Source organism: Python bivittatus, unplaced genomic scaffold (genome assembly GCF_059951505.1).
Source record: "Python bivittatus isolate LINGU-HERP-01145 unplaced genomic scaffold, Pbiv_v1 ctg000400_np1212, whole genome shotgun sequence".
Taxonomy (NCBI): Eukaryota; Metazoa; Chordata; class Lepidosauria; order Squamata; family Pythonidae; genus Python; species Python bivittatus.
In genome coordinates this window covers 8703560-8714404 of record NW_028277073.1, presented here as the reverse complement: position 1 = coordinate 8714404, position 10845 = coordinate 8703560, and positions in this window count along the sequence as shown.

Here is a 10845-nt window from a genome sequence, read left to right as displayed (position 1 = left end):
GATTAAAGAACAGGGCAAGCACTGAAGTAAATGAGGAATCCCAAGTGCCAGTGAATGGGAGAGACTTTCTTTTCCTGGCACTTGAGCTTCCTCCCTTCTTCCCTTGTCTACTCACATAGCATCAAACCATGAACTGAGCAAGCCAGTAATTAGATTAAAAGGGGGCAGAACTCATTTTCTTCAACAGTTGAATATAACTGGGAAGAACAGGAACAGAGATTTTTCCTTACGCTTGACAATACTGTACTTTAACTGTCAGATACTGTCATTCACACAATTGCTAGCCTTTATTAGCCAGATTATTTGCCCACTGTTGTTCACTTTAGAACAAAGTTGAACAATCTTTGACTCCAAATCAAACTTAGAGCTCAAATTGAGCAGTAACTTTGCTTTGGAGCCAAAGAGAGGGTGTATGTATGTATCAAACATGTATTTCAAAGCACTTGGGAGCAATCATATTAACTACTATTATTAAAACCAAATAAATTAGATTTTTGTTCTGCCCTACCTACTTTTTTCCAGATTCTACTTTGATGAGAGTATTTCCCAGGATTCCACTTAAAACCGGATAGACTTTAGCCCAAAGGATTGCCAGCTGACTCCAAAAGGCCTGTTTGTCCTTGTGAATAGAAGGTTCGTTTACATAAATGAGCAAACGATGCTTCTACCACCTAGAAATTGATACTGTTACAGTACCTTATAATTTGAGTATACCATTCTCCAGTAATGGCACAACTATAGTGGCTGGTTTAAAAATTAGCAAAGCTAAATGTTTTCTCTACTGTATGCTGAAGTTAAACACGTGTAGTGGACATGGAATAGTTGAGAACTGCTGTTGCATATTGTACAGGAAGTGCAGCAACCAGCCCGTATTGAGGATTTTTAAGTCCAGTATACTGATGTCAGTGAAAGAGGAACATGTTTAATATTCTCTCAAAAGACTGAGATGTGCAAAATGTTGGCTGAATCATGGCCATTCCTTTTTCTTAATTTTGGCATCATGTAAGACATCATGGTTTCCATAAATAACTGTAAAAGGTGAGAGCATCCTGCTGAGTTGTTAATAAACATCCTTTACCCCAATCATTCTAACATTCTAGGGAAAGAAGCCTAGACAAAGTTAGCATAACAGAATACTTGACATTTACAATATCAGCTATAAATACTTTATTTATTTTACAATGCCTATCCTCAATCAATGGTGAAAGCTTGCAGTAAATAGACTCACAGAAACATCTGTGTGATTATTGCATGCTTTAAAAAGGAAACTCTCAGATACAGAAAAGCACTTTGGCTTGTAAATATAAATTTTTAAAATCTTACTGTTGTCAAGGGTTAGTTTTTTGTTTTTTTGTTTTTTTACTGAATTCCCTTGGATTCCTTTTTTCACACATTATTTGTACTGTATAAATTTGGATAGGACTCCACAACAACATTTGAACAGTTGGATGTATATACATAATTCATGCCAAATTATTAATAAAGATTAAAGCTGTAGTTAGGTAGAATCTGGGGTTGAAAAGCCTAGGAAGAAAAAAATATTATTTTGAAGCTAACAGAGTTAGTAGTGGCCAGGAAATGCCATGCCACAGTTGTCTTCTGCAAAAGACCTGGCATTCCACGCTACAAAGGTGCTTATTTAGCACTCCAGGAAGTGTGTAGCTGGCTACTCCTGGGTTATTCTCTGGCTGAGATCCAATTCTGAAGGGTAATGTAAGTATAATGAACAGCTCCAAATTAAATTACACAGCTATAATGTGGCATTAGTTGGTATAAATGATTTCAATGCAATTAAAGAAAATAGATACATGGTCCAATACCAGATGGTTGGTGATGTACAAGTATCAGATGAACTGTCTTACTGAAGATACAATGGATGTAAAGGATTTTGGTCCTTACGCTTGTGCCTTCATACATCCAAAGGAAAAATGTATGAATTTACCAAGAAAGCCTTGAGGGACATTGACAAGCCATCACATATTACTAGGTACCTCAGGGAGAAAGATATATTTTATGATGCACAGTATATCTAGTGATGGACTTTTAATGCCTTGTCAGCAATACTGTATATGCTGATAAGACCATTTGTGAGTTACAATGAAGAACCTAGGTATGCATGAGTGATGGGCAACTGAGCAGAGGAAAAAGGAAAGCCATTACTAATGTATTACCACGAGAGATGATCTGTTTGCTTTCATTGAATGTCTTCAAGCAAAGACATTTGTTTTTGCTTGAAGGGGGTTGGTTTATGTTGTATTGAGCTTGATGTTGGACTCAGGGGCTGAAATGGAGAGGTTAAACTCCATGATTCTAAGTGGATAATACAGATTTGTCTTTTTAATGTTTTCCTCTGCTCCCGGTGATCTCCAGTATTTGATGGCACCATTAGCTGTTCTTGCTTTATATTAAATGGACATTGGATTCACTGCGGTATTGCATGGAAAAAAATCAAATGAGTTAATGAATTTAATTAGCTTAACGTGAACTCTGATAAAGGGAAATATAAATAAAATATCTATTTTTGATTTAGATGTCACACATCCGAACACTGTTTTCTTCACATTACCTCTTATTGTGGAGTACTTGGTGCTCTCTGAGCTTGGTTGTTTGCTTGCAGACGTTTCATTACCTGACTAGGTAGCAACATGATGATGATGATGATGATGATGATGATGATGATGATGATGATACCTAGTTGGGAAATGAAACTTCTTCAAGCCAACAACCAAGCTCAGAGAGCACCAAGGACGACACAGTTCAACCCTGAGCTATATATATTCTGTTCTATTGGAAATACTGTACATCTTATTCTCTAAGATCTAAAATGTTCAAACCGTCAGAATTAACTATGGTCTGATATAAATAAAATATAATTACCAAGCAGTTTGCATCATACAGATGGCAAATACTTTCAATATTAGAAGTCAATCAGATATCTACAACTGAAGGTTGTATATAGCAGGTAGTAGCATCTACTCAACCATGGCTGTTGTTGAAAAACTAAACAAGATTGGACCTGGGGTAGTTCTTGGAAGGGGATTCACCAGGGCTATAGACTAGCCAGGTAAATCAAAAGTTTGTTGGCAAGAAAAAAATATGGATATGTCCATATAACATCAGGAGTAAAACTCAGCTCACAGAAGACTTTACCTTTAATCACCCAAAACACATGTATAGAGATTTCTAGCTGTGGAGAACAGCCTGGAACTGGAAAAGAGGTAAAAGGTTTTACAAGTTTAATGCATTATTAGCCAAGACAAGATTCCAAGAGACACTTTGTTTCAGTTCCATTTACTTCTCCTTCTCTCCAAACATTCTCACAATATTGTATAATTTATAGAAAACCATTGTTCCATAGCATTCATATAGAGCATTCATTCATTCATTTGCATTCACCCAAAGCCCTTTTAACATCTTTGCCATTGTGCTTCTTATCCTGTGAACTTGTAGAATGATTGGCTCTCTCTCTGGAAATAAAGGAACTGCAATTTCAGTTCATTTACACAAGAAGCAAGAGTTACTGGTAGCAAAAGGCTTTCCTTTGGTACATCTAAAGCAGAGCAGGGTGTCTTTAGGAGCTCTGAACTTTTCTTAAACAGTGTCATTGATATAATTGTTTTCTGAAGTTGTGACATGTCATAAATTTTCTGGGGGCATGGTCAGTCATAAAAAGTTGGGAATGTAGTCTGCATTATCAGTCATAGAAAAAGACAGAGATGAGGATGCAAGGAAAAGCCTGCTGGATATGAGAAGACACAAATTCAGAGAGCAGAATAAATAGGTAGCATAAAAATAAACTGATACTGACAGAAGGACCAAGTAAGACACAGGGAAGCACACAAACATATATATACACAGACATAAGAGGGGAATTGAAGCAATGGGGGTATGGCAAATGTCTCCGAAAGGAGCATCCCTAGTTTTTTGTCCATTAAAGTGAGGGGGGAGAGAGGTGTGCTTTCAGACTTGCAAGATTCTGTTACTGTAACCTTACAATAAAGGTAGCATTACTACTCATGGTTGGTGCTTCTTGTCTGGACTACTTCAAAGGACCGACATCAATCTTGCTGGCTGGAGAATTCTGGGAGTTGAACTCCACCCATCTTAAAGTTGTTGAGGTTGAGGAACCCTGATCTGACTGGTGCCTGGTCTGTGACTCCTTCTCCTCCTGCCACCTCTCAAGGACATTCTCACAGACCATTACAGGAACAGACAAAAGAACAGAAATGTGATGATAGAGAAACTGACATGACGAGGGATAAACAAAGAGAGAGAGAGAGAGAGAGGAGGGAACATGGATTTTGGTCTTCTTCTTTAAGTGACAGAGGAAAATAGCTTAATTGACTTGACCTCGGGAGCGAACTTTTGCCCAAATTTGTACAAGCTCCCCACTTCCAAGGAACTCATTCCTTCTGAAATCTTTGGTGGGGAAGCTAAAAGCCTCTTCCAGCTGATAGTTTTGGTAGCTGAGATTTTGTCTTGAATGCAAGTCTATTAAGTCTACCGAGAGATTGCATGATGGGAAGGAAATTCATTGCTGAAAAAATGACTGGCAGGTGGCCAAATTATATCTCCTGCCAAAGACTACCACAGTAACAAGGTTTGGGGCTGCAATTTGGTCTGCACAAAGGTATCACATCATTCAGTTGTGTAACGAGAAAATGGCTTGATACGCACACAACTTTCTTCAGGAAGGAGGCATCCGTAACCCTGGTGCTATGTTTATTGTTATTTATTTTTTCCCCCAAACCCAAATCCCGTTTGCCAACAGACATACATAAAATAATATTAAATAAAAATAAACAATTTACCATACACAAAAACAAAGGAAAGAAAGACTTTAAGCAATAAAAAATAGATTAAAAGAACAACAAACCTGTAATTACAACTATATCCCAAGTTCACCTGATTTTGTAAATTGTTAAAGAGAAAAACTAAGCTTTTAATATTGACCAAGCCTGTTCAAAACTAATTCCCAAAGGGAGAGGTAATGTGACATTTTCTGATCAACCAAATATATAATTTGCTCAAAAAGTGCCAAATCACACATCTCTGAAATCCAATCCTTTATGTCTGAACTCGAATGGAAAGAGTCAAATTATGACTCATGATTAAATTGTGCTCAGGGCTTCCATTGTTTTGCTCAAGTCAGCTGGAGAAATGGGACATGCCAGCAAAGTATCCATACTTCCTCTCTGTTTTATTTTCTCAATACTGTGATGGAAGGCATGAGTGGGGAGGATTCTGGAATGGAGCTTCAAGGTTGCTGGGAGAGCAAGAGAAATTCCAGGGGAAGCACCTCCTCAGCCCCCAGATGGACTGTGTGAAAGTCAAGAGGAGGAGACTGCCCCCCCCAAGGGCATGATGGTTATAGTTGCTGTTGTTGGGGATTAGAATGAGTCTGGCGAGATTCTGTCTATTAGGTGTAAGCTAATAAAGGAGCTGAACTGATTCTGGACTGTCTCGTTGTTGTTCTTGGGCTGCACCTGACAATATACATCAGCATTCCATGACCGGAGAACATTTTAACGCTCACTGGAATGAATGGGAATGGGAAGTGAGATGGGTGAATTTCCCTTTAATTTTGTTTTTTTTAATAGTTTGTCTTTCCTAAGAATGCTGATACCTCTGTCTTGGTTCCCCCCCCCCCTCCCCGCCCAATCATATTTTTCTTTACAATTTTATTTCTATAGGCCATGGTGGGTGACCAGAGAGCTGCATGTAATGTCACTGGAAATATGACCTTATTGCAGGAAGGATGGGGGCAGATTTTTTTTCTCAGCAGTTTTTTGGGGAGGAGGTATTTAAAGGTTTTTAGGAAGTCAGAACCCTTGGCAGTAGAATGTCAAATTCTTAGGGTGGGATAGGGGTTTTATTATAGGTAGAAATGGGAGCAGTTGACTCTCAGATCTTTTGCTCCCATTTCCATGCTTATTTGAATTGGGAAAAAAAATGAATTGCTGAAAATGGGCCAGTTATCCCTGAAATGTTGGCTGCGCAATGTCTGGGTGTGTGGGGTGGGTGGCTGTGGGGATGCAAATGCCATGCTAGGAGTCCCAAGTGGACTGCAGCCAGCAGGTTGCCCATCCTTGTAAGTTATCCAAAACACTGTGTTATAAGGCAGCCAATACAAGCGTTGTAAATAAATAAAAATTAATAACATAGCTGTCAAGCAGTTAAGACCAGTTATACTATTAGAGGGAATAATGATCCAGACCAGGAATCAACCTTTATCTAGCTAGAGCCTTGAGATTCAGCTGCAATGCAATAATGTTTGAGAAAGTTCACATTATTTGATGTGAATAATGCAGCAATATGCTTTTTCTCTTCCTCTTTCCTATCCTGTAAACACTTTATTAAAATTCACTAGATAAATACTAGACTCTGCTACTCTAGCAGATCTAGGAAGGTAGCTAGCTTGATTTACTATCCCGTTCCTCTCCTAAATAATGCATATAGATCTACAGTATTTGCCATAGGAAGATAGTTTTTCCTGTCATGTTGAAGAGTTCGGAACATATTTATTTGTAAAAGTTTAAGCAATGGCAGCGGGCCTCATTCAAGCACAAAAAAAAGATTTGAATAGATTTATGGAAGTGGTTTGAGAAATCATCATCAGCATTTTAAAAAACAAGCAAACCCTGATTTGGATTCAGCTGGTGTGGCTCACTGTTTATCTGTGTTAACAAATATTTGTGGTCATCCAAAAGTGGACTGGTTATCCAAATAAGATTCATTTACTCAATTTGATTTTTTTTTATAAGACCATATGCAGTCACAAGAAGACAATAGAGGCAACATTAAACATTACCGGTTGCTGGTTAAGGCTTCACCTGCAAAGGAAGATGAAACACCGGAAAAGTAAATAGTTCAACTGCTTCTACCCAAAGTAGGATATAGAAAGAAGCATGTGCTTGAAAAATCCTTTATCAGTAGTAGATTCTCTCAACCCTTTAAAAATAGCTCTCTAGATCTTCAGGACTTTAGAAAGGTAATGTTTCCCAGAGGAGCAAGAACCCTAAAAAAAGAAATTAAAGAAAAATATTCCCAAGATATGAAAAGGAATTACTGTACACTTAGCCCTGGGAACCATGCTTAGTCCCCTTCTATTTTGCATTTTAGCCTTCCTTTTCCATTTGGCCCTTTAAGTGAGATGATGATGATGATGATGGCGATGAGTTCTTTTAACTCTTTTATCTTTTGATTTTGTGATTGTATTCTTCTTTTGGACACCTGGACAGCCTTATAGTTGGAAAAGAGGGGTGCACAGAAAGAATAAATTAGCAAGCTCAGCAAAGCTCACAAAATCTGTGTTTTAATAAATCTATACTGCCTGGAGACTCATAAACCTATGCTGTGAAAAACTTCCTTTGCTTTGGCTCAATATTAATTTTAGCTACCATGGTTTTCTACTAAATCCACTGAGGAGATACGGGCTAGAGCTTTTTTTTTTTTTTCTGATTTTTCCTGACAAAGATCATAAGCTCCTAAAGATACAGATGACTAGCAAAAATGAAACAAGCATAGTTTTTCTAGAAATCCTGAATCTACAGACTGTGCATAATTTAGAGCCTTTATCAGGAAGCAAATGATAGTCCTACAATAGCCTTTCCAACTCTCACCTTCCAGATGTTTCAGGAATTGTGGAAGTTGTAGTTCCAAAATATCTTGAGAGCATCAGATTGAAGAAGGTTGATGTAGGACCATTTATTCATTGGGCAAAGAATGCTGTATAGAGAACCTGGTACTTTCTAGAAATGTGGACTTCAACCCCCAGAATTCTCAGCAGTACCCAAGTTGAGATATTTGGGGAGTTAACTTTTAACAGGTGCCCAGGTAAGAAATAGCTATACTGATATTCCACAGGAAGATTTTATGGAATGAAAGAATGGACAGACTGATTATTGCAGCTCTGTCTACAAACTAGTGTGTGTGTGTGCGCGTGCGTGCCAGGGAGAGAGAGAGAAAGGAATGTTGTCCTTTACTACCTCAACATAAAATGGGAATATGATATTTCAGCAGCAAAAATCCAGATGGCTGTTAGATGGCAGCAATGAGATACAGTTGCCATCTTTGCAGCCCAGATATGGTAGCCTTAATTTTTTTTTTCACCCTTTCCCTTCAGAAATAATGTTTTTCGGCTAATCCACCCTTACCCCTAGGGGAATTCTAGTCCTGCCCCTTGGTCCAGTCTCTCTAGGAAGAAGGCCGTGGCAAACCACTTCCAAAATGTTGCTAATTAAAACTGCATATCCATGTAGTTAGCAGGAATCAGTCGGAATGATTGAAAAGTTGTACTTAATTTCTTGACAGAAGTGAAAGTGTAAATCCAATCAATGGTTATGATTTAATAATGGTATATACCAGTGATCTGGGCCTTAAATAAAGCACAGGAGATTTGAATTAAATGAACATTTTTAAGGTTGAGAAAATTTATACATACACAGCTATTGAATACAGATATTGAATATTGGATTAGAAATCTGCTAATATGGAATAAAAAAGTTCACAGTACATATGCATGCACATACACACATTAAAAATTGATATTTTTAAATGCTTTATACTATTGTTCCTTAATCAATACTTAATGAATTGCTATAAGTTCCTTTAAAATCATGGGGAAGAATAGAAAGAAGTACATTCCATCTAGTCAACAGTTTGATATTCAAGCTTTTACTCTTGAGTATGAAAATAATTCATACTCTATAATCATACTCTAGAGTATGAAAATAATTTCCCTCTTCTCTTTCCACTTCCATTTTAAAACATTCACACACTTGACTGTGCTCAAGGACTAAGAGGGCAATTAAGGTAGAGTAAAGTGGGGGAAAAGTGATTTAAAGAGCTACATAGACTCCAAAGCAGCTATTGTATTGGGTGAGGTACTCCAATGTATTTCATTAACTCTTCTATCAAGTAGAGTTCTATAGTGTAAAATTCACTCCAAAATTCTTTATTCCTTGAGTGAAGCTATCAATTATACATGGTTTTCAATGCTTTCCTGGCTAAACTCAAAAGGAAGGGGGTCATGTGAGGGCATCTCTACAGGCTTTTCATCCTGGTTAATCTTTCTCTCTTTTAAATCCCCTCACATTGAAAGCAATGAGGGTGAAATTAGCTATCCCAGCCTCAGCCTAAGTTTTGAATGCCCCAATTTGGATGTACATGATTACTTAGGGCTCACTGGAAGGCATTCAGAGGCACGTCTGATGTTTCCAAGGTTAACCTCCTCCTAGAACAAACTTCCTAGGCTAGACCCTTTCAGCTACTAGTAACTAAGTTCCTCCATCCACATCTTCCAAGAGATAAAGCTCATATCCACTTCCAAGTGAAGGTATGCATTCGGAAGTTAATCAAGAGAAAACTGGTATCCTCTATGAATACCAATGTGTGTCAAAGAGATGTTTATGTGAGATTTCCGTATTTTGCTTCTGTAAGTACACAGTGAAGAATATACATACTGTATTTAGCAAAGGCATCTACAGGAAGCAGCAGCATCTTAGCATTGTAGTGCAAGCTTTACCCCTTTTGTACAGAATGTATATGCAATGTCACAAAACATATAAAAAAGGGGAACAGCTTACATTAAGACAACAAGACACTGTTTTTGTCATTTGCCTTTCCTTGTCCCCCTCTGTGGGCAGCTCTGATACAGAACGTTTATAAAAATTACAGTGAAAATGAGCAACATAGAGTTACTTACATGCCCAGCTGGGTAGTGACAACTAGCTGATCTGGGCTGCTCTTAAAAACTAAACAGGGTTAGACTTGGCTAGTACTTGCATGGGGATCTATCATGAAATCCCAGGGTTGATGGCTAGACTGCGAGGTCAAGAAAACCTTCTGGAAGAAGGCATTCGTATATCATTTTCATAATGTTGCCAAGAAAACCACATGGTTGTGTCTGTGATGTTATGAAGAGTCAACTGGCAGGAGAATTTATATTTTAAAGACTTGTAAGCAAAATATGAAAGATCAGGTAACTCTTACGTAAGAAGGCAAACTAACTGCCCATAGAGTTACTAGGAATCAAGCTTGACTTAAAGGAGAATTTATATTTCAGAAGCTTGTAAGGAAAGTATAAACCATTGGATGAGGCTAATATAAAGTAGTAAACTACCTGTGTAAAACTAAGCAAACCGTGGTACTGTTTCTCTCTGGCTCCCTTTTTCAAACATGGTGACAGTTCAACTGTCTCTGAATTGAAAAGTGCTCTGGAACAATGGTTACTCCTAGTGTTCCTTTCTCAATATTCATACTTTACAGAGCAAGTCTAGACACATAAGTCCCATAATTTTCAGTTAGGTATTTTCCAAGTAAGTATATATAAGAGTATAAGGTCAGAGTGAAGGTTGTATGAATCTATCATTCTAAAGGGTAAGTGCTACAACAGAGAAAGTCTGCTTAGGTGATACATGAGCATATTATGGCATGCCCATAACTGCCTGTGCTGCTGCATTCTGGAAAAGCTGAGGCTTCTGAGTGATCTTCAAGGGCAGCCCCATGTAGATTGCACTGCAATAATCCAAATGTGAGGTGACCAAATTATGGGTGATTGTCCTAAGGGCCTCCTGGTCCAGGTATGGATGTAATTGGCATATTAGATGAATTTGTGTGAGGGATTTCCTGGCCAGAGCTACTTACTACATGCTCCTCAAGCATGGATGGAGGTGGGAGTCCAAGAAGACCCTCAAATTATGCACCAGTCCTGAAGGGGAAAGAGCAACCCTATTCAAGGCTAAATAGGGAACATCTCCAAACTCAGGAGGTCCAAATAACCACAGCCACTTGGCCTTGTCAGGGTTGAGCTCAAGTATGTTTCTATCCATCCAGACTCAGACA